The sequence below is a fragment of the Paramormyrops kingsleyae genome, chromosome 6, assembly GCF_048594095.1.
Source record: "Paramormyrops kingsleyae isolate MSU_618 chromosome 6, PKINGS_0.4, whole genome shotgun sequence".
In the NCBI taxonomy this organism is placed as follows: Eukaryota; Metazoa; Chordata; class Actinopteri; order Osteoglossiformes; family Mormyridae; genus Paramormyrops; species Paramormyrops kingsleyae.
In genome coordinates, this window is record NC_132802.1 from 33,866,052 (window position 1) to 33,889,179 (window position 23,128).

At 46.5% G+C, this 23,128-nt stretch overlaps 1 protein-coding gene across 2 annotated transcripts in view; it reads left to right on the forward strand.

Moving 5' to 3' along the window:
* The first annotated feature begins 8,266 nt into the window (after positions 1 to 8,266).
* Positions 8,267 to 23,128, forward strand: part of sema3b (sema domain, immunoglobulin domain (Ig), short basic domain, secreted, (semaphorin) 3B) — a 41,842-nt gene continuing 26,980 nt past the window's right edge. The window contains exon 1 of one of the 2 annotated variants that reach the window (XM_023821028.2): positions 8,267 to 8,593. The gene's annotated coding sequence lies outside the window, so the exon portion shown is untranslated. Of the gene's footprint in view, positions 8,594 to 22,562; positions 22,978 to 23,128 lie in introns of those variants that run through there. The other variant, XM_023821027.2, reaches the window with a different exon arrangement.

Consider the following 23,128-nt stretch of genomic DNA (forward strand, 5'->3'; position numbering starts at 1 on the left):
TCACAAACCACGATAGGATGCACTGAGGTCTCTGGCTGGGACATCACTTCTACACAACAAAGGCCAAACACAGGAGCTACGCTGACACTGAAACTGAGATAAAGGGTATTTTAGCCTTTGTTTTAATGTGAATTTTGTAGTTACTGTAATTTTCACACTGTTTTCTTCAAAGCTGAATATAGCTGCATGAAGAGAAAAATAGAGCCTAAGAGACCTAATTTCAGAGTTTTGATAAATGATGCGATTGGTGTGTTTTGCCTTTGTAGGCCAGACTGGTGTAAGTGTGTGCAATTAAACAGACATAAATCACCCATGTTGCTCTCTTCTCTCTCTGTGGTGATGACACTAACATAAATGTCCATTACGCCCCTGGGCCTTCAGCTGTGATTGATACCATCATACCACCGTAATTAGATGCAGTTTCATTTGGGTCTATATACTTTTTGTGTTCTAATTTCTATTGTCATTCGATGGGGCTGTATGGCTATTCCATGTCTCTTCATATGTATTTGTAAAATATTTGTAAATTTGTAAAATCACATGTTAAATTAACCGTCAAGGACGTGATAAAGAAGACGACAAAATATACTATCTGTAACCTTGTATGTCTGGCTGTAGGAAGTGGTGGGATGGCGTGTGAGTGTAAGACACGGTGGGAAAGCGTCTGGGAGTAGCACGCAGTGGGAAAGCGTCTGGGAGTAGGACGCAGTGGGAAAGCGTCTGGGAGTAGGACGCAGTGGGAAGGCGTCTGAGAGTAGGACGCAGTGGGAAGGCGTCTGGGAGTAGGACGCAGTGGGAAAGCATCTGGGAGTAGGACGCAGTGGGAAGGCGTCTGAGAGTAGGACGCAGTGGGAAGGCGTCTGAGAGTAGGACGCAGTGGGAAGGCATCTGGGAGTAGGAAGCAGTGGGAAGGGGTCAGAGAGTAGGACGCAGTGGGAAGGCGTCTGAGAGTAGGACACAGTGGGAAGGCGTCTGAGAGTAGGACACAGTGGGAAGGCGTCTGGTAGTAGGACATGGTGGGAAGGTATCTAGGAGTAGGATGAGGTAGGAAGGTGTCTGGGAGTAGGACATGGTGGGAAGGCATTTTGGAGTAGGAAGTGCTGGGAAGGCATCTGGGATTAGGAAGCGCTGGAAAGGTGTGTGGGAATAGGAAGCTACCTCCATTTTGCAGTGGGAGGGCGGTCCCCCCTTGGTAGATTTTTTTGAATGGGATATTGTCTGTAGTTTTTTTGTTTGTGTGTTGGGTCACGACCTCCAGTTTTGAAACCCCTGAACTAGAGGACAGAGGATAGTGTTGGGGGTCAGTCTTGATGCTGTAAAGCAACAAAGGAAAAATCCAAATGAAATTTTTCTATGCATCCAACTTTCAACCACTTATCCAGTATAAGGTCGGTGGGGGGGGCATGACGCCAATCTCAGGAGTACAGGGCACCGAGAGGGGAGCATCCATGGCGGTCATTTGAGTATTTGCATTCTATTTTTCCAAACATTAAAACATTTTTTGTTTTGGAGAGGATCTAATAAACATTACAGTTACTTGGAGTTTGTGATCAGCAGCAATGGGTGTTTACATTTACTGTATTTTGTCAAATTGTCCTTTGCCACCATGAGGAGAAGAATTGTCCTGTCCTTCTGCATCTTGTGATCCTCAGCACAGAGAAGCAAGGCCAAAACTGACTCGCGCCAAGCAGAACAAACACTGAATGGGCACAAAAGCATGCGGCCACCGTAGGTTCCCACGGCCTCCCTCGAGAAGTGTGGGGGTACGGGAACTGGTGGGCGGGGGAGGGGGGCTTATCCTCTACAGTAGTACAACAGTCGTGTATTTGTTGAGATTGAATTTGTTGCTCAGTGGGGCCACACCATTAGAGAGAGCAATAAGAGTCAGCACGGGTGGCAGATACATATCCCAACACAACATGGAGTCTTCCAGCAGGTGTGTGTGTGTGGGGGGGGGGGGGGGGGGGGTAAATAGAGCGAGAGAAAACGCTATGCTTGCCGCGTGTATAATCAAATGCGCTAGGGCCAATTTGGGGGGAGCGCTGGAGCACAGCACTGACAACAAGCCCCACTTTGTTTGTGGTGGCAGTAAGCTTGCTGGGTCCTCATGTCATGATACTGCAAACAGCACACCTCCCTCTCTCGATTGAATCCTGAATATGGATACTGCTGTTATTCTGAAATGTTGGCTGCCAAAACTTTGGTAGTTTGGTACTCCTGGTGGTATTCCAGAATTTGGTGTTCCTGGTGATGAAATGTTAACTGGCAGAGAGTGTGGGATGAAGGTGCATGTTGATTCCACACGCAGTCGAGAATAAATCCACTATCCAGAGGGTCACTTGGAAGTTCCACTGGAAGCTTGAACAATAGCAATAGCAAGGTAAAAAGGTCCTCATGTCATAAACAGGAGGATTTTCTTACAAAAGACAAAGTCTACATGGAGCCGGAAAGGGTCATGTGAATGCCACAAAATCCCATCGCAGAAGAATCCAGCTGGATAAAAAGGAGAACATTCTTTCCAGGGGCTCTCAGCTTTTCCTCCACCAAAAACTGGAAAGAAAACGGGGAGGGGGGAGGTTGTGAGGTCAAATGCAAGAGGTCAGACAAAAAGGCTGAGTGTAACCAAGGTAGTCCTTAAAGGGAAGGTCTTAGCAAGAAGGTAAAATGAAAAGATGGAGGGATCCAGTTGAAATGAGTGCATTAGGGACCCTAAATATTCCTGAATGTAACCAAGGTGGCCCTTATAGGGAGGGTCTTAGAAAGCATTGAAGAAGAAAATATGGAGGAATCCAGTTTAAATGAGCACATTAGGGACCACTAATATTCGTGAATGTAACCAAGGTTGAGGTCCATGTGTGTCAAATGTGACCTCAGTGAACATCCCTGGAAACACAACCAGGCTTTATCTATAACAGCGGAACTTATTGCTCCACTTATTCTTCACATCCAGTCATCATCCCTGAGGCCAAACGGTAAAGAGATTGTGGCATGTTTGTCCCATTTGACAGTGGAGTCTGACAGGTCCTCCGACTTAGGACAGGCATCCAGGGTGTGCACCCTTGGGGGGGGGGTGGGCGGGCAGGAAGGAGCAGTTGACCCTGCCACTGCCTTTGGGGGCAGCTGCTCTTCTGGTAAAGCAGCTGAAAGCCAAAAGGGCTTTTGATGCAAAGGCAATACAATGGGACTGGCTTTAAAGTCAATATGGCTACAGAACGGATTAAGTCTGGCATGTAGAAGCATAACATGGTGCTAAGTCACGACCCTCATCAGCACACACCCACAGCCCAGCAGCTCCCAGTGCTGCTCGGTCCAAGACCCCAAACGCTTGAGGACCGGCAATTTCCAGGGACACTCAGAGCCACAAATTAAGATTTCTTTTTCCCAGGGGAACAGGCTGTACAAGAACTGGTCCGACTCTGGGATGCACAGACAAGAGGGAGAAAAAGATAAAAGAACAAAAAAAAAAACAAACCTGAAATACAAAACACAGCGAGAAAGTGCTTCATTTCTTGCTTTTTGGACTGACCCATTTGAGTTAAAAGTGAGGCTGCTCATAATACCTCTCATATATAAAACCAGGCAAGAGTCCATTTCTAAGGTCCATACATGTAGAATGAGAATGTGACTGGGGTTACATTATGTGTATATACAGTGTACAACAGCAAACCTCCTCACATTCTCTAATATCTTCCCCCCCTATCTTCAACCCATAACGGTCTGCTAGCCTGAACAATAATATGAGAAGTCTATTCATTACCACATTCTAAACACAGTACTGTGCTGTACAGTTTCATGTCAAATTACTTTGTCATTTCCAATCTAGGCATTTTTAACTTTTAAAGCATGCCCCCATATGTATAAAGTAACTACTATATGCACTGAGAGCACTATGTTTTGGATTCATTATTAAAAATGCAAAATTAACGCACTGAAATGTTTAAAACTTACTGCAAGAAATATGAGATTAGATGGTCACAAAGACAGCTGCATTTAAGTGAAGCTGGTTATCGAGACAAATATGTGCATTGTACCCAAGCTAAGACTTTTAACATTAAAGATATAATATACACTTGCACTAAGAAATATTATGTATCTCTAATATTTATATATTATATGATTTTATGTGATCTAAATCATTTTCGGTATTGTCTTTGGCTTACGCAGCGTCTGCGAGTTTATGCGATCTTTCAGCAAGCTCCAAAAATATCCCCGATTAAATGTTCATGGCCAACTGGCGAATAACCAAGACCATGAATGTCAAATTCGCCGATCTGGAGGGGCGACTGTGCATCTAAGTGAACTAATCATATTAGGTTAACTATGCAATGTATGGTTCATTAACTCCAGTCATTTGTGTATGAATTTTCAGGGTTGGGGCACGTTTCTGTCAGAAGCTACACTGTTTTGATTGCAGAAAAAAGCTGAATTTGTCATTTCTGTCTGTCCCTAAGTTTTAAGGAAACATTCTTGTCAAAATAAAGTGAGAGAACAACAGGTAAGTTTGGTCTTCACCTCTCTGTTTTTTAAAATATGTCGTAGGTTCAGAAAAAGGTTAAGAGTACCAGTATATGTGTTATTATATACACAGAGTGCCAGGACTCCCAGTGAGGAGTGAGAGGAACTGGAGGGACCTTGGAATAGTGCCACTGGTCAGTCAGATGGAGAGGAAACAGCTGCGGTGTTTAGGGTGTCACATAAGGACACCACCGGGTCAACAGGGGTCACAGGGAAGACTCAGGACAGCCTGGAGGGATGATACCCTGTACCTCCCAGTAGGCTTGGAAATACCTGGACATCCCCTCGGCCTGACCTGTTTAGTGTGCAGATACCACCAGGAGATACAGTATGAAGATGGATTGATGGATGTCATTATCCAGTGAAGCTGTATAACTGATAAAAAAAAATATATAAAATATAAAAGTTTTCAAAAGCTTGACTGGAGCCCATTTTCCTGTCGAGCCCTTTGAAAAAATGCAGTCTGTGTTTTATGTCTTGCGTTTTACATTCACGCATATCACTGTGTTCTGCTACCTATACAAACTAATATGCAGTTATATATGCTGAAGGACTCAACAACACACACTAATTAATACCAAGTGACAGACGAGAATGGCCACCCACACACACACACACACATACACACGCAAATAAACACAGCAACACCCCAGGCGCCCGAGCAAAAGGCCCACATGCTTCTGCTGGAGGGTGGAGTGCTAACAAGTGTTTAGCATCTGACAAAACACAATGTTGACAAAGTCCCCCCTGCTGCTGTTGCCCTCGCTCTCCTATGAATGACTTGCTGTTCAGCAGCCCCTCTCTCCCTGCCCCTCCCAGTGCACCGCGGCCCGAATGCCGTCAGGCGCCCAGTGCACAGACACGCCGGCCCCGGCAGCTCCGGGTGACAGAGCGTGCCTATATACCGCTAACAGGGAGTACAATGGCCCAGCGTCTGCTGGGTGGCTGCGGAGCGGTTGTGTTGTGGGGTGAGCAGTTAACTTCTCAGTGGGAGAGCAAGACCCTGAGCAACCCACTCCATGCTGCTGCCCGTCCACTGAGCAGTGTTTCCACCATGCTGTGTTCATTCATCCAAAAGTGTAAAGCACTTTACATATTGTGTGGCGGCTTTGTGAACCATGGTGACTTCTGATCTTCTTCCTGATTTTTTTTTTTTATGAATTTTCTGTGTGTGTTTCCTCAAAGGTCCACAGTGATTGAAAAAAAAAAAAAACAATAGAGTATTTAAGAGTCTTTTGAACAGATGTGTACTTCTGACCACCGTGTGGCCAGGGAAATTTTGTGTGGAACAGAAACTTCCAGAAGTCTCACTGTGGTGGGGGGATGGGGTTGGGAGCTTTGAGGAAACATCCGGGTTCGACACCCCTGCTCAGCTGGGGAGTGATGGTGCAGAAAGTTACCTTTTCAATGCCTCTCCCATGGCCTTTACATTAAGATGGGAGGGCCCCATGGCCCTATGCTCTGGGGACTATTCAGTGGAGGATTGTCCTCCCTCCCTCCCTCGCGCAGAGGAAGTGTTCCTCCCTTCTCAGTATTCGCTGCCTTACCATGGGTGACTCTTTCTCCCCAATTATATGGCGGACATAAAGGACGAGCTGCCCCCATTGCTCCCCGTTGACACAAGGACGCGGAGAGAATGGTGGGTATTATCATCGTTTTGCTCTAAGAATGTTGTTCATTCATTCATGCTTTTGATGGTGGAGACAACCTGCATAAAGCCTCTTTAGAGTTCAGCTGCTCGGTGATGGCCATCTACAATTAAAACGAGAGTGGCGTCCCACAGAATGGCTGGAACATGCGTACGCTTCGGGGCCGGGCTTGTCGAACGTGGCTGTGGCCGAAGTGGCGTCCCTGGAGGTGACAGGGCTGTGACTTCCTGCCTCTCCCTCACAGCATGTCAAACCCAGTAGGTCACAGTTAAGAGGCGGACGGACAGAAGACACAAAGAATAAAAAAGGAACATGAACAGGGTGTGGAGATGAAGCCACAGGGTGAGGCCTGACCTGGGGGCAGGAGCTTTCTGATTTGGCAATTCTTCTTCAAAGAATGATCCAGGAAACCACAATCCCTAATGAGAAGGTCTGTCAGTAATGAATGGTCTTGGAAGAAGTTATCTGCATCCATGCAGTACTGGTTCCTCTAGTTAAGTGCATTGAAACAGAACTTCTTTCTCTAATGTTTCATAAAAATATTTATTTCAGCTCTTGGAACAGAAAATGTTGTTGTCTGTATAACAGTATTTTATTTTGTTGCATTTTTATTCTGTTTACTAAGACATGTAACACATATCTTATCACGTATGTTATATAGTTATTTTCCATGGATACAGCAAATTTGTTTTGTAGCAGCCTAGGATTTGAAATTTGAACATTTCCGCCACTAGTACCTTGAGTCCAGGTTCTCTCATCCAAGTACCCCAAGTACTGTTACAGCACCTCTAACAGAGTGAGACCAAATCTTTTCATGGAGATCTGAGATGGCGAATATGAAAGGGTTAAAAAGACATATGGAGAAACTTTGACCATTTAACTGCTTCAGTGATACTGAAAGCAGAATTTACAGGCTGAACTGCTGGAATACTGTAAAACATTGAGATGGCGCTTGGCTGCCACTCGATATGCTGATTCGGTTAAAAATGAAAAGCGGACGGGTAGAGGCCATTTGGATGCAGGCAGCGATGCAGCCCAATGCTATCAGCTGCGGACATGCAGGCCCCGAGAACCCGGCGTCCGTCTCCGTGGGGCTCGGCGACGGCCGTCACGTGGCTGTTGGTGACAGTCAACAAAGAGAACTGCTTGCGTAAGCCTCAAACTGGAGTGCAGGAGATATGAAAACAGCCTCAGAGTGGGGTATGCAAAGAAAGGGTGAGGTGAAGATAGCAGGAATGTATGAGGAGTTCTTGAATACTGAGCAGAGCCTGTCAATTCAGAAGGCCACGCAATCTTATACCCGGTGAAATGAGGAATTATACAACAAGAGAGACGTTTGACGGTAATGTTGACCCCTGTAGGTTGGGGGCGACTGAGTGGCACAAACCTTATCATCCTTATCAAACTCTTATCAAACTCTATTTCCAGACTGTGAGGGGTGGGTGTGTGTATGGGGGGGTGGGTGGCACCATTGCCTGACACCTCTGGGACCAGGGTTCTAGGAACCACCCAGACTCAATGTTTATGGAGTTTGCAAGTTCTCCCCGTGTGATTGCGGTTTCCCCCCACAGTGCAAAAGATTGCTGAGGTTAATTGGAGTTACAAAATTAACAGTAGGTGTTGATGCCCCATCGTGGGTTATTCCCTGTCTTGCACCCTAGCTTCCAAGATTTCTAGACACCTGTGACCCATTAATGGGGTGGAGCAGGTACAGAAAAAGGATGGATTTTAGGGGTATCTTGCTCCTTCAAGCCCCACACCCTAGGATGATTTTCTACATTGACCTTAGGCCCACCTTTCTGTACACCCAATCTCCTCAATTATTACTGCAAATTTATGCCTCTGAAATGAGAACCATTGATAACGATGCAGCTATCAACAAAGCTTCAGCGTTGTGTGGTGATTTAGGACGACACCTCTTAGGATTTAGTGCCGATCGTCCGGAACAATACAGGAAAAACATCTGGAATAGAGAAAGAGAAGAAGGAGGGGAAAGAGAAGGAGATTTCACCTTTGGACAGTCTCCACCCGTTTATGCTGCTGCTGTTGCTGAGGAGGAGGGAGGGGCCCCGACTGAGAGAGAGAGGACAGGGGCACAGTGCAGAGAGAGCAAGAGAGTGAGTGAGGCAGAACACGGCTGTGTGAAAAGCTGCCTCTGCGAGCTCTGAATCTGCTCTTTCAATGACCCGTAAGTCTTGAGTAAAGGACTCAGAGTGGAGACCCTCCAGTAGAACGCGACAGTTAAGGAGACAAGGAGTCACACGTGTGTGGGGAGATCTGCTGCGTCTGCTCCTCAGAGGTTGTGCCCATCTAACGTCCCGTGGAGGGAGCGGCGTTGGTGTCCTTAAGCGGACCTCCTTGGGAACTGCAATGGCACCTGGCAGCAAGATCCGGGGCGACTGCTGAGGACCGTGGGAATAAGCGCAGAGGTGAGGAAAGCCGAATGGCTCTGCTCCTGCCACTCAGTGTGAGCGGTTTGTTTATTGCTGCTGCCGCCACACTGTCTTTCTGTACATGCAGACTGAGCAACAAAGGTGCCACAATGCAAATGTATTAACGTTTATGTGTGACGGGCCTTTTCTGACAAGTCAACCCTCGTTCATTGAGTAAAAAATTTGCTATGATATATTGTATAGAAAAAGACAGTTTACATTAGTACTGTTCTCTGCAAGAATAGGTTACTTTAGATATAGATTTTTAGAAATAGCATAAAGTATATTTATTCATAGATTTACTATTCATGCAATGTCAAACAGTAGTCTACTATACTATACTATACCATACTATACTATACTATACTATACTATACTGTGCTCCTGCTGAATCTGGAGCAATATCTTTTTCATAATAGTGCTATTTCACTGTAGCATGTCCCTGTCCAATGGGTCAGGTCTCTCCATTCCATCAAGTTTTCACTAAGAGCACCCACACAAAACGCAGGTTACACGGCCTTTTGCAGGAAGCTCAGGAATGCTTCTCCGAGGAACCGTGAACACGGGCCTCTCCAAGTTACTGAAACTGCATGTTTTCTGGGAAATATTTAGCACAACCAGCACAGTACAAGTCTAAAATATTGACTATTCAGTTGCCGGATGGGGGAAGAAGAAGGAAGGAGAGCGAGAGACGCGAAGCAGAATTTTTGGACTTCTAATAAACAGGTGTCGTCATGACAATGTGACTGAAGGAACTTGAAAGATGAAGGGAAACACACAAGGTTCTAACACACAGGGCATGTATTATACCTCTGAACATAAAGACTTTAGGTTGGAAAAGCAGGTCAAGTGCCATGAGAGTAGAGTAAGCAGTAAACGTGGATCAGCACCTGGAGCTGGTGTAGCCAGAGTGGGCCTCCATCGCTCTTCACTAGCCTACCTGATGTTTCTCAAGAGCTCCATTGCCTTTGTTATGAGTAGCCACAGTGGATTAAATTTAACAAGGACGAAAGCACAGGTGACGGCCCCGTATCCATGTGTGTGCGTGTGTGTGGGTATGTATGGGTGTGCATTCTGAGTGACGGTGATTGTGAGGGCCTCACCTACAGTAGTAATGGCGTTCACTGTACAGATATATGCTAACATCTCACTTAAAACTAAAATCTAATGATTCACATGGACTTTTTGCCACACCAGGCCACATTAACTTCAACTCCAGCTTTGTCAGGAATAAAACTCATATTTAAAAAAATTGCAATTAGACCATGGAGAAGAAATAAATGCAGTCTTGTTGAAAGCCTCCACCATCTTCATAAGTAGCCTACCTGATTTTACGCACTTTGAATGGGAGCCTTTTTGATGTAAAGCAGGGTGATAAACCTCCCTGACAGCTCTGGATTACAGTGGCACAGATTTATAATCCTGAAAAGCGGTGACAGAGCACTGGAGGTACCTCTGGCAGGCGGAATCTGCACCATGCCTGCTCCTGTGCTTGTCTCGGATGCATTCAGGAGTTGCTTTATTTTTCTCCATCTTCGGTGAGCTCCTTGTCGTCCGTCAGGGCAGCAGGAGGGGGTGCAGCTCTGTAATTGCGCATTGATTCGGAACTCCTGGGGGCCGTTCGCTTTGCTGTCACCCAGCTACCTCAGGGCTGCGCACAAGTTGGTGGTGGAAGGAGGGGCTTTGTTACTTTGGACTGGGTGCTGGATGCCAGAATGGAAATGAAATTGCTGAGGCCTTTCAGTGCAATGGCAGAAAACAATATCCCCCTCACCCCCCTGGCCCCCATCCCTAGAGGCAAGATTCCATGGTTTAGCAGGAAGGGATTTTGCTTCTTCTCTGTGTGCTTCCGAGATAACGAGACATGCCTTGACATTATTGTCGGCTTTTTTTCTGTTAAGCCATGTTACTAACCAGCTGACCTGACGGACAGGGTCGTGGGTTTGAACATGAGGCTGTCACGCATTTATCACAAATCAGCATGGTTACAGGTTCAAGTCCCCATGCAGCCATACACCAGGCATGTATGAAATTGGCTTCAGGATGCAGAGGATAGTTGGTAGTTGCCTGAATACAGCAGGCACTGGTGCAGATGTAGCCTCTAATCATTGTTGTCGTGCTTAGGAGGTTCTTTCCATGTTCTACAAGAGTCTGAGTGCGTATTATGAGCCTGAGATCTTCTGCAGTGAGCCAGCGTGGAACGCTTCACTTCACACAAACCTACCCAGGCGGTCCCTGGCTTACGACTGTCCAACTTACGGACAATTGGTACTTACGAACAGACTGCCATAAATCCTGGCAGTACTGTATGTATCATTATTGTTCCGACTTACCTACAAATTCAACTTAAAGACAGACTTAGGTAACAGATCTCGTTTGTAACCTGGGGACTGCCTATAGTTTGTCAGTAGCATGTGCGCATCAGAAAGTAATTAAACTACATGTTTTCCTAATCATCTTTAATGTGCTATCTGCAGATGCACTGCTGCTGCGGTGCATTACAGGACAAGCAGACAGGTCTGAGTTAAATCACTGAACCGGCCCCCACTCCCCGGTCATCGCAGCGCATAAACATTCCCCTCCATTCCTGAAGCGGTTCAGGAGGACTGGGGTGGCGCCGTTCATTAGCATATCCTGGCTTTTGTTGGCACTAGCCCATCACTGCTCTCCAGATGCTCTGGATGTCTGTGGTGGTCCTCTTCCCCCCCCCCCCCCGCCACCGGCAGCCAGCCCCATGCTTCCTTCAGGTCCACCCCCAGCTTTGTAACTCCCAGCCAAGGCCAATGAGGCAGCGCTTGGGACAGGCACTCTGCATAATGCATCGAGCCCAGCATGGAGACGGCTTTCAGCGGATGGAGGGGCTTATCCCGAAAAGCCTGTTAATTGCATCACTCCCAGGAGCAACTATGTTCATTTCTAATTCATTTTTTTCCTCCCCGAAGACAAAACCCCCACACAGTAGTTTGAGTGGCTGAGTGCTTAGTGTAGTCAATTTCCCAGTGGCTGTGAGGGGTAACATATAACTGTTTGGATGTGAACCCTTTGTTCCATATGTGTGCACGCCTCTTTCTCGGATGGTGTGAGCGTGCTGCCTGCAGGAGCACTATATATATTTTTAAGAGACAGTTGTAAGAAGTATTGATGTGTTTTGCTGCTATGTAATTTATGGCTATGCTTAATTTTGTCCCTGGAATATTAACTTCACTTTCGCTGTTTTTGCCTAAGAATCATATTACCGTTATGCATTATACTTCTTAGCCTAAAAGGTTATAGAGCCCAAGGTTATATACTCTAAAACTGTGAGGAATGATGTGGTAGTTGTGACCGGGCAACGAATGGTGACGTAAAGGGGGACGGCTGAGCTGGGGTTAGCAACGACGATGGGGGGAGTTACGTAAAGAGCGTCCGATCTCGATGGCAGCCATTTCAATGTGGAGTGTTATAACAATTAGCAGTGCCGTCTTTTTAGGGGAGTGTTCTGGAATAGAGAATTAAGTACCCATATCTGTTATTGTCACGCACTTCCTGCCACCTGCTGTATCCATCAGGAATGTCTCCCAGGAAGGCCTTCAGAGGCCAGAACACGGAGGGAACTTTATGTGTGTGTGTGTGTGTGTGTGTCAGGGCACACACTCCCGCTATGGAAAGTTATTCATTATCCGTGCTTTAGAGGAAAGAATTGCAGGTATGCCCTTCTTTATGTACCGATAATGATTTTGGACCTGGTTTGTGTTGGACTCTCTATTGAGATGCACCAATGGAGTGCTGACTTGTGCCTGTATGGGCAAACAGAGAGAGCTTTTGTGTGTCTCGTTCCCAGCTACTGGTGTCTGCACTCATTAAATGTGGAGCAAAGAAGGACTTGGCAGCGGGTGGGGGGGGGGGCAATAAATGGCCGTCTCAGCTTGAGAGGAAGGGGTGTTTGTGGACTTGCAGGATTGATTGCTTGTCAATGGAATGTGACTGCCGATTGGATTACAAGGTCTTCAGACCGTGGTGGGGAGGGGGGGCACTTGACAGATTACCTGGAGATGTGTCAAGGCAGGCCCAAATGTTCTGCTTAGTTCTAGCGTGGAGCCAGATTGTTCTGTCATCTATGGCGGCCAAATCCTAGAATGCCTTGATTTATTCTCGCTGTTTCAAAGGGGGTGTGGCTCTCCTCATGGCCACGCTGAATAAATGTGTCGCTGCCCACAGTCTGGCTTTTGTTTGATTATTTATTTAAATTAGTTCCATTTAACTATTTGCTTTCATCTAATGTAGTTCCCCAACATGAAAAAAATTAAAACAGAGTTAGAAATTTCAGGCAGCTGACTTAAACATAAAGAAGAGTGTTAATGGGATACGGTATATGCCTGGTCATAGACCAGCAATCTTACAAATCTGCAGATTTGTACCCTCATGCAGATCCCCAAACCCATGTAGTGAAGCAGAATAAAGCTTAATGTCTCCACTTTTGTTGCTAAAATATTCCAGACACCCGAAGCAGCTCATACTTTGCTATTTAACACTAAAACAGAGAAAAAAGTTTTTAAAAAGGAGTTTTAACACGAGGGTCATGGTATTGTGTGCGCAGCCAGAGTATGGGACCCGTGACGCCCTGCTTGTCAGTTAAACGTATCCTTTTCCCCTCATGGGGGGAGCATCAATGCCCTGAGGGGGGCGCGGCCTGCTGGGTGACTGCTGCTGAGTGCTGCCTGTCAAGATGAGATATCATCCAGCCCCGGCTGGGAGACAGACTCCACCAAATGACCCCCAGTTATCGGCTTATCTGACACACCTGTGAAGAAAAAGGTGAGGAATGGGTTAAAACAGTAATCCCACCCCTAGCCACTGCTACTAGGTCATGAGGGGGGGAGCTTTAAAAAGTGAGGGAGCGGAGAGGCGAGTATTGGGAGGGAATAATGCAGAGAGACAAATTACTGCAATGCACCTTACAGATTTGGTGTGTTGTAAAAGTGATGAGTCAGAAACGACTTAATAACACAGGGTTCCAAAGGAGAGCGGCCTTCCACCTGCCTTCGGCCCTTTTTTAAAGTTGGTGCAGCTAAACTGTGGCTTGTGAAAGAAAAATAGAATAAATAAATCTGAAAAATGATGAAGAAGATTAAAGAGGTAAAGCTTTACTAAAACAAGTATTTCTATTATGTTTAATCCATTTATTTCTTTTCCATCTGTAAAAATAATCTATCCTATTAGCATTTAAATGATTATGTAGCAATGAGTTAATATCAACACACAAGGATCAGTAAAAGAAAGAACAATCACTTTCATTTTTAAGTTTGGCTTCTCCTGGCATTGAAAGTGTTAAGCATGCTTTGTCCAGTGCTTTCATGAATTAACTAGTATGCATCAGCTGGCCAAGAGACTACTGGCAAGCAGCTTTCTGCAGCAGCAGCTTTCTGAGACGTGCCTACTGGGTTAGATGGGCAGAAAAGGATTAAATATGACATGTAAGAGTGTGACTGCAGTGTGAAAGGACTCATGCAGTCCATCTCACAGATGGGTCAATCTAAGAGGAATCAGCAAAAGTGGAAAGCCATTAGCTGAAAGGCAGATAAACTGCAATTTAATAGGATATACAGTGTCAGTCCTCACCAATGGAGTCTTGTCTTTGTTTACAGGTAGCATCTGGGCTACCAATCTTCCTGTATTAGCCTTAAGGGAGTTGAAATTAATGTATATAGGGAATAGGTGTCGCCACCAATCACGTAGCTAGACGTCTCCCAGAGTTTGGCGTCTGGAGAGCGGATGGCCTGGAGGAGGAATGACCCAGTGACACAGAGGCCAGACGAACCAGACAAGACCGGACAAAAAAACAAATGGCGAGAAAGACAGAAAACAATGTGTCGACTTTTCATGTAGGTGGTAGGCAGGAAGGCATTCTGTAGGTCACGACGGGGAAGGGGGGGGGGCATGCTAAAGGGGCGGGGATATGGCACAGAGGCTGAACAATAAAAGACATTTCAAACTTCTTCCCTGTGAACCCAAAGAATTCCTGCGCAGATATCAAAGGTTCCATGATGGCCAATCATTATCTCATGTGTTGCACACATGTGTTTAGGCATGTATGTTCTGCTCAGAGCCTTATGCCCAGAAACCTCGTTCTCTTAAGCTTTAATATGACTTAAATTGACATCATTGTCTCTGCGTCAGGGACCGCTGATGTAGACGGCAGTGCTTTTTTTTTGGGTACAGTGGTGTTAATAAAAGTTTCTTTGAAAGGACATATTCTCATTCAGAAGGCTGAAAGCAGCACGGAGGGAGGTCTGTGCAGGAGCAATTAGCGGTAACTTTGCTTGTAAATCAGCCTGATGCCAATGATACACTAGAAGTCTTTTGTGGTTCACCGCCATCAGCAGAAACATGAAAATCCCGCTCTGTTTCCCTTTCCTGGCTTGTATAAGCTGGGAATTAGCGTGATGTGGTCGGCGAGCAGCTGGAGAAGGCCTCTCTGCAGTGCCATGAGCCAGGAGGCTGTGCTTTACTCAGCAGAGCCATCTCCTACAGTAGCTGTGGGTGCATCGTCACACAGCTGATCTTGCCTGGTGACCCAGTAACCCTAACTCACCATCGTGCCCGTGTGTGGTAGCGGAAATCATGCTATATTGTGGGATGCTTTCACATCATGCTAAGTTCATCTGACTGTATCTTTTTATTATGATGACAGTAAATATTGGTCGGTGTTTATTAGAGACCATGTTTGTTCCATCTGTTCTATGTTTATTATATTGGTTATGCCTCAGCTGCTGCCTACCCAACAGCAGGTATCAGGGTTAGGGTTATTTGTCCTGAGCTATTAAAACCATCATTGCCATCTGCATTGACAGGCAATCGTCCGCCCTTGTAATCTACACACCACCTCCTCCCGTGTCCAAATACAATATAGCAGGATTAATTCCAGATTCCAGCACTCTGGAATGTGAACCTCACTTTCGGAATCGCTGACACGGGCAGATTGTTGTCTCTGTGACACACTGAGGAGTATTCTGCCCAAGCTGCTGTTCTCCCACCTCTTGGCAGCGGAGGCCGCGTGTTTGAGGGCCCCTATGTCAGCACGCCTCCAGACGTATTCCTGCTTGTGTTTCCTGCCCCACGTATCATTCAATATGCATCCTGGAAGAGCAGAGCATGCCAACTGAGCATCTGCTAGTTTGTTTGGTCAACCTTGACCTTCCACTGTTCCTTCCTTGATCTGTGATGAGAAATTCTACAGAAATCCACAAGTATTAATACAACTTAGCAAACCAATTACCCTAAAATGAGAATTTCATGCCGAAATTTATGAATATCCCCAATATTTTCTTGACCAGGTGGCACTGAACGGAATAGAAAATGAAAGCAGCAGTGTTCCAAAGTAGCCCTCTCGTCCCTGCTATGAAGAAATTTCTTCTAGGTCATGCCGGGATATCATTCCCATCTTGGCGCATCACTCACAGAGATCTCATTGAAGAAGCCTCCCTGGGGTGTCCTCTCAGAAGCCCCGTTCCCCTCCACTGGAAATGCCAGCATCCTGTTCCTGAGTGTCTTAGGTCTCCCTGACAGTTATTTGTGTCATGTCCGGAGCTGCTGCATGAGCCGGACCAGAGGGAGGCCGCTTTGCTGAGTGAGATAGCATGTGTGCTCCCTGCCAGCGAGGGGGCTGGCCGTTGAGAAGACACCGATATGTTTTCAAATAAGTAAATGTTTAGATGACATATTTATATATATATATAAATATATAGCAAGAAGTGGATTTTTCCTTTAATGGGTGTAAACAGACAAAGAGAAATGGGGAAAAGAATGAGGCTGACGAAGACTGAGAACAAGAGACACTCTTGATCAGACAAAAGCTGCAAAGTTCCGGAACTTTATCTTCACAAAAGCTTCAGACTGTTCAGAATGTTGTTTTTTCAAAATATTTCAATAATTCTCCTGTGTTGTTTCAGACATAGCTATTTCTATTTCAGTAATCTCTTATTAGTCCCGCTTCCACATCAGCTTCCCGTCTCCCGCTCTGAAGTGTTTACAGCCCTTTTCAGGCACTGAGAGTTGTGCACGACTTGTGGAGTGAAATTACATTCGCGCTCTCGTGCGTGAACTGTAGCTACTAAAGGTCAACGGTCAACTAATGCATTTGGAGCCTGAACAAAAATGGGCTAGTGTTTAAATGGAGTGTTTTACAGAGACAGCACTCAGCAGGACCATGGTGCATTTGCAAGCCATTTGCAAGCTGATTTTGCAAGCCACTGCACAGTGTGTGTGTGTGTGTGTGTGTGAGAGAGAGTGTGAGTGTGTGTATGTGTGCATGTGGGTCTGCATAGATCACATTTGGGGACCAAACTGTCCCCAAAGTGTGGTAAAACTTGCAACTTTTTTACTTTTGGGGACATTTTTCACGCCTCTATTTGGATAACCCCAATTTTATAAAAATCTGTGACTGCAATCAAAAACCTAAAAATGCCCAAAGTCTTGTATTTTGTTTGGTTAAGTATGGTTAAGGTTAGGGCTGGGTAGGGACTAAGGTTGTCATAGTTGGGATTACTGTTATGTCCATAGAAATGATTCGAAAGTCCCAATAAAGATATCAATACGTGGACTGTGTGTGTGTATGTGTGTCTGTGTGTGGCTTTCTGTGTGCTTGTCTGCCAGGTGTGTGTGCAGTTTAAACTAGCTGTGGTTCTATATACAGGCTGCACAGGTTCTGTCCACACATAGACAGTGTCCTGGGGGTACTCAGCTCCAGGTTCAGCACATCTGTTTGGGCAAGTCCCATCAGGGGTCGGCAGATGTGCCCACACCTGGTTGTTGCCATGGTGAGGATGTCTGAACATGGGAATCCAGCTTTCCCACCGCAGGACAGTGCATCGCGGTGATTCTAGTCTGTTCCCCACCTCACCATTCAGAACTCTCTGGCCAGTTTACAGCAGTAAGTTCATAGTGTTGTAGAGACAGCTGTTCGTGCCCTGAACTGCGGTGATTTCCAGCATGGTGTTTCCCAGTAATAAATCACATATAAAATATCAATCTTGAATACCAACTGAAAAGTTTAGTCAAAGGTACTGGAGTCTTTTAAAGGCGATTCATTTTGTGAAAAGTTCTTTAATTAAACAGCTCTGTGGAGGGTATGGGGCGGTGCTCACTGGCTGGTAATTCTCCTTTACACTTTTCACTGATCATACTTCACTGTCTCAGACCAACAGACAGCTTCAATTCATCTCCGAATAAGGGGATTTCTGACGGGACCACGGCAGCCGTAGGAACGCTCTTATCCCAGCATGCACCTGAAGTGTTGTGGGAAGATTTATGGCTCTCACAGACCCTGTGCTGTTCGTTTGATACGAATGTGAAACGATTAAGGAAACCATATAATCTGCTTTTATGGGTCTGGGGCTTTGAGCTTTGCGTGTGTTGTGGCGTGTTTGTGTGCGCACAGTTTTCGCCAGAGGGAACAGGGTAGCTGTGTCGAAATCCCCTCATCACAGTATGTGCCAGGGGCCTGGAAGGCTGACTCTTGGGGTCGTGCGCGTGTCTTTGGGCTGCCCAACTGAGAGTTTCGCTGTACCTGTGTAGACAGGAACCGACCTTCAGAATCAGGAGTGCTTAAGACAGCAGAGTTTCCGTCACCTTCTGAGGGGACGGCATCACGAGCCCTAGATTCCTGGGGCCGGCCTGCAGTCACGACAGCCTGAGCTGCTGGCGAATGCCTCTGCTGTGCAGACGGCAGCACAAGAATGCACAGCGCGCAGTTGGGTGGGGTGAGGAGCAGGGGCTGGTGAATGTATGGATGCCGTCGGTGGCTGCTCAGCTCTGCAGGTCGAAACGTCCCTTCAGCGAAAGCCTTGCAGATCTGGAAGGTGCCTGAGAAACGCTACTGTGCCACACACTTTGCACAATACATGCGTTACTAGTGCACCATCAAGCTCATTGAGTTACCAGACACGTCAAAATGAAAATGAAAACGTGAACAAAAAGATTGGCTAAATGATGAGGAAGCCAAACCCGACTGGCTCTTCCCGCTGGCATGTTTATCCGCATGAGTGCCTGGTTTTTCAATTAGTGCTGAAGGTGGCAGCTTGGCGGGCATGGTGGGGGGGCAGAGTGTTTATCAGCACGCTTAAGCATGGCCTCTGCACCTCGCTGGCCTAATCACATCAGCAACGCGGGATTGGGGGGCCTCGTTCTCGGGGCCAAGAGCCAGCCTCGACGGGGGGTGGGCGATACCAGCATCACAATGAGACTGTGTCTCCAGCCCACTCAGGTAAAACCATCTCCTCTTCCACTTATTCCCCTCAAGAGTCTCTGAAATTGGATTTATAAATTAATAAACTGCATGCAATATTTATGAGTGCCCAGTGACTGCCAAAAGCAAAGAGACACAGCCTTTGCGTTGCACAACACGCATTAATGTATAGAAAATGTCCAGCGCCATTTTGTGTGAATGTGTCTCCACAAGCCCCACCCATTTTTTCCCATTTCCACACAGCCCTTAATCTGCTTCCACGCCGCTAAACAATGACCATCTGATCAGACCTCGTTAGGGGCCATTCAGCGCAGCCCCACACAAGCTGCACCTACCCAGCCGTCTGGAATGAGCCGCGTGAGAGTGCGTGTGACCCAGGAGAAAGGGGAGAGCAAGAGGAACACTGAATCTACAAGGTGCATTCAAGTTCTAAGGTCTCCTAACTTTTTTCTGAGAAAGTACGTACCCCAGAAAGCTGAAACTGCTGCTCTCAACATAGTCACCCTCTAAACTTACACATTTTCCCAGAATGTTCACACCACGATTGCATGGCCATGGCGAACACTTCTTTAGGGGTCTAGTTTCTCCACTGGAAAATCGCTGATGCAAGAGCGGCATGACTGGACAATGTACGACCAGAGAGAGTGTCCTTCAGTGTTGGAAAAAGCCAAAAACTGCTAGGTGAGAGATCAGGTGAGTAGGGAGCATGAGGAGCCTCTTCAAAGTTGTTGTCGAGAAGAAACCTGTGAACAATGGCCACATGGTGAGCAGGAGCATTGTCTTTAAGGAAGAGCACACATGCAGCCTTTTTCGCACATTTTTCTTGCGATGCTGGAAAGAAATACTTCTTCAAAACATCTTCGTACATACAAACAGTGATTTTCCAGTGGACGCAACAGACCCCTAAAGAAATGTCCTGAGCAGCTGTCAATTGTGGCGTAAATGTTGTGAGAAATGTGTGTTGTAACTATGTTGAGAGCAGCAGTTTCATCTTTCTCAGAAAAAAATAGGAAGCCTTAGAATTTGAATGCACCTTGTAGTGCATTTTGAACACATTTTATTTTGGCTCTTACCTTCTCAGTTTGTGGATAATGGTGTGAGATGTTTAAATGTTAACCTCCCCACACACACACATCAGGCCAGGTCAGGTGACAAATCCATGTGATCCAGACAGGGCTGAAGACAACGTCAATCTTCTGCCATGTTTGAAGGTGTGCTGATCCAGTGGCAGTGACCCTGTACCTGAGAATAGGGTGGAGATCGGAGGAGGGGCAGGGGGTGTCACTTTCCACCCAACACATCAAACATATCTCTCATTTAGAGAAAGCAGATCCCGAGGAACCCCTTGGGGGTGGGGGGCAGGAGAGATGAAATCTCTGAACCTTAAATCCCTGGGGGGGTGGGCTGCAGGGTCACCAGAGGAGAGGAGGTAGGACAAAATTATTTTGAGTTGCTTTTTATTTTATTAAAGGTGAAGAAGCACTGGACAAAGTGACAGTAGATCATTAATTTGAAAAGGAAAGATAGAAAATGGAGGAAAAAAAACAACAAAAAAAACTACAATGACAGAATCATTAGGTGTTTTCTGCAGCATGTACGTGTAGACTGTGAGGGTGCACACTGAATATTGGAGCCAAATACTAATCTCTATCTGGCATAGGTATATTTTAACACATTTAAAGGTAATTATCACATTAATATCAAAGAAGGGCAGTTCTGGCTTCGGTTTAAGTAGAAAAAAAGCAAAATCAAGAGGCCTAAACAAGTCTGCTGTATACTGAGCTGTCCAGCACTGGCTGTGATCACGCAGCACTGCTGAGGAGGCCAGTGACCTCAGCCCACGCTGCCTTTGATCTATTTATGTATATGCAAAAGAAGTAATAAAAAGCATCAAGCTGCTGCCAGACCCCGATTTATGACAGACTTTGCCTGCTGGAGTTACAGGCCCTTATCAGATCAGTACCACCCCTCTCTCAGGCCCAGAGGGCTTGGTCGATTCAATTAGTGTGTGAGATGAAATTAGACATCATAGCTGATGTAATGGCTACCAAGCCATCAGGACTAACGATCTTCCCCCTGGTGGAATGTATTTTATGCCATATTTTAGTCTCTCTGACCGTCATGGATAATAGCCAGTGTTTCACTACCGGCCTGCCCTGTAATTAAGTTAATGCTCATGTCAGATTTTATAATCTGAACAGGGGCTTTCAGTCTTGGCCCACTTGCCTTTGACCACCGATTGACTTGCTGTAAATGTTGTATGTGGTGCACACATGTACTCGTAAAGCTTGTGACAGTCGAGCCCACTCTGGCCACCTTCCACATCTCTTCACCGGGGGCCTGCAGTAAATGGCGTCTCTTTCAGAAAGGACTGCTCTGTTTTGATCTGCTTTATCTTGCATCTTCTGCGTGCTTCCTAGCCGTAAGGGTGCAGTGTTCTTGGGCTGGCGGGTGAATTCCTCCGTCTTGTTTTGAATCCAGCGTGGTGGGCTGTCATCGGCCAGACAGCTCTGTATGCTGAAAGGTGAAGGGCCGGGGGGCGGGGTGGGGGGGGGGGGCAGTCGGCGTGTGGCGAGCTGAGAAGATACTGCTACGTGGCAGAAGAACGCTGACCTCTGACCTCTGGTCATCACACACAGTAGCGTTCAGAATCCACAGGGAGCTGGGGGGTAGTGTGGTATCTGAAGTGCACAGACAGACATTGTGTATAACAGCTGACATTGTAAAGCACTGTAAAGCACAGTAAAGTTGCAAAAAATGTGTGAAGTTAGTTTCAAAGTAGGTTTCTTAATTTTTGTTGTTCATTTTTAAACTACAATATATTCATAGTATACATAAACAATATTCTGTATATTATGTAATAGTTGATGCTGTGGTGTTTTATTTTCAGTTTATAAAGGCCTAAATATACTGTACACGGTTTGAATGTATTTCGTATTAAGATGTGATTTATTTTTTTGTATATATTTTCCGTATCCCGAAGAAGTCCAGCACCTTAAAGATTACTATTTGGTTGCCATGGAATTACTGAAGGGTCAAAAAGTCGCCTCTCTAAGCGTTCAGTGGGAGAGAGTGACCCCCTCGGCCTGCCCTCCCGAACTCGTGTGCCCTTTTTGTCTGTGGGGCCAGACCAGCCGGCCTGCTGTGCTTCTGCCAGGACACTGTTAACAGCCTGGGAAGCAGGAAGCACGGCTCAGGGTGGCATCATATGTCGTGTCCACTGTGTAGGTCCTGCGGCTGAGTCCCTCCTGCCTCGAGTATGACACAGACAGACGCTCTCATGCACCCACATGCAAACTCTGCACCTGGTGAAAAAACATCAGCAGAGCTCACGCTCATAAAAATGCGCACAATCTAGGCTACAGCGTGCCCAGAATCTGGGGCTGCAGGGCCATTGTTGCTGGGCAAATCATTAATGGCTGCTACAAGACACGTCACTGCTGCTATAAAAATTCCTGTCCTGAATATAAATATAAGGATATAAAATTCCTTAAACCTCTTCATATCATTTTCATTTCTGCTTTTCTCTCTCACATTCCCATTTTCAGCCCCCCCATCACCAAGAGCTGCCAATCTGCTGATCAGCCGTCCCATTCAAACCTGCAAAATCCCAGCACCTCCCCCAAGCTCTGCTCCCCCCGCAGAGGGAGGGATTAAGTATCCTGCCCAGGGAGGGGACATTGCCCTCCCTCGCTCCCTCCTTCCCTCCCTCCCTCCCTCGCTCACCCTGTGATCCTGAATTGAAGCTATTACTGCAGGCTCATTTCATTCGCTGACACACACGCTGCACCAGCTTCATGCCACTTGTTGGGGAGCCGTTTCCCCAAGTAATGCTAAGTGCAGGCAGCTGACCCGGGACTTATATAAGCCCTCCGGAGAGCCTTCAACTTCCAGCAAACTGACTTGTGGATACTCCCCACTTCTACCTGTACTTTCTTTTCTTTTTTTTCTTCCTCACGGTCAGGTGTGCACCAGCTGGAATTGGACCTCTTTTTCTGTTTTTTTTTGGCTGCAGACCGGACCTGCTCTTACTCTGCTCGGCTTGTGTGTGTGTGTGTGTGTGTGTTTGCTTGTACCGCGTCGGAGGGGAGCGGCTGGCCTGACTCCGCATGGCGGTGCCACTCCTGTCCGCTGCTCTGTGCTCCCTGCGCAGACTGAGGTAAGCCCCCTCGGGTGCCCAGCCTGCCCCCACACTGGGGCTCTGCACTCATACTCTGATTCACTGTTTCTATGTGTTCAGTTCATCAATGATTCAAGAAAAGACCAAAAGCCACTAATTGCTAACAGCCCATGGCTCACTTTGGTTTTGT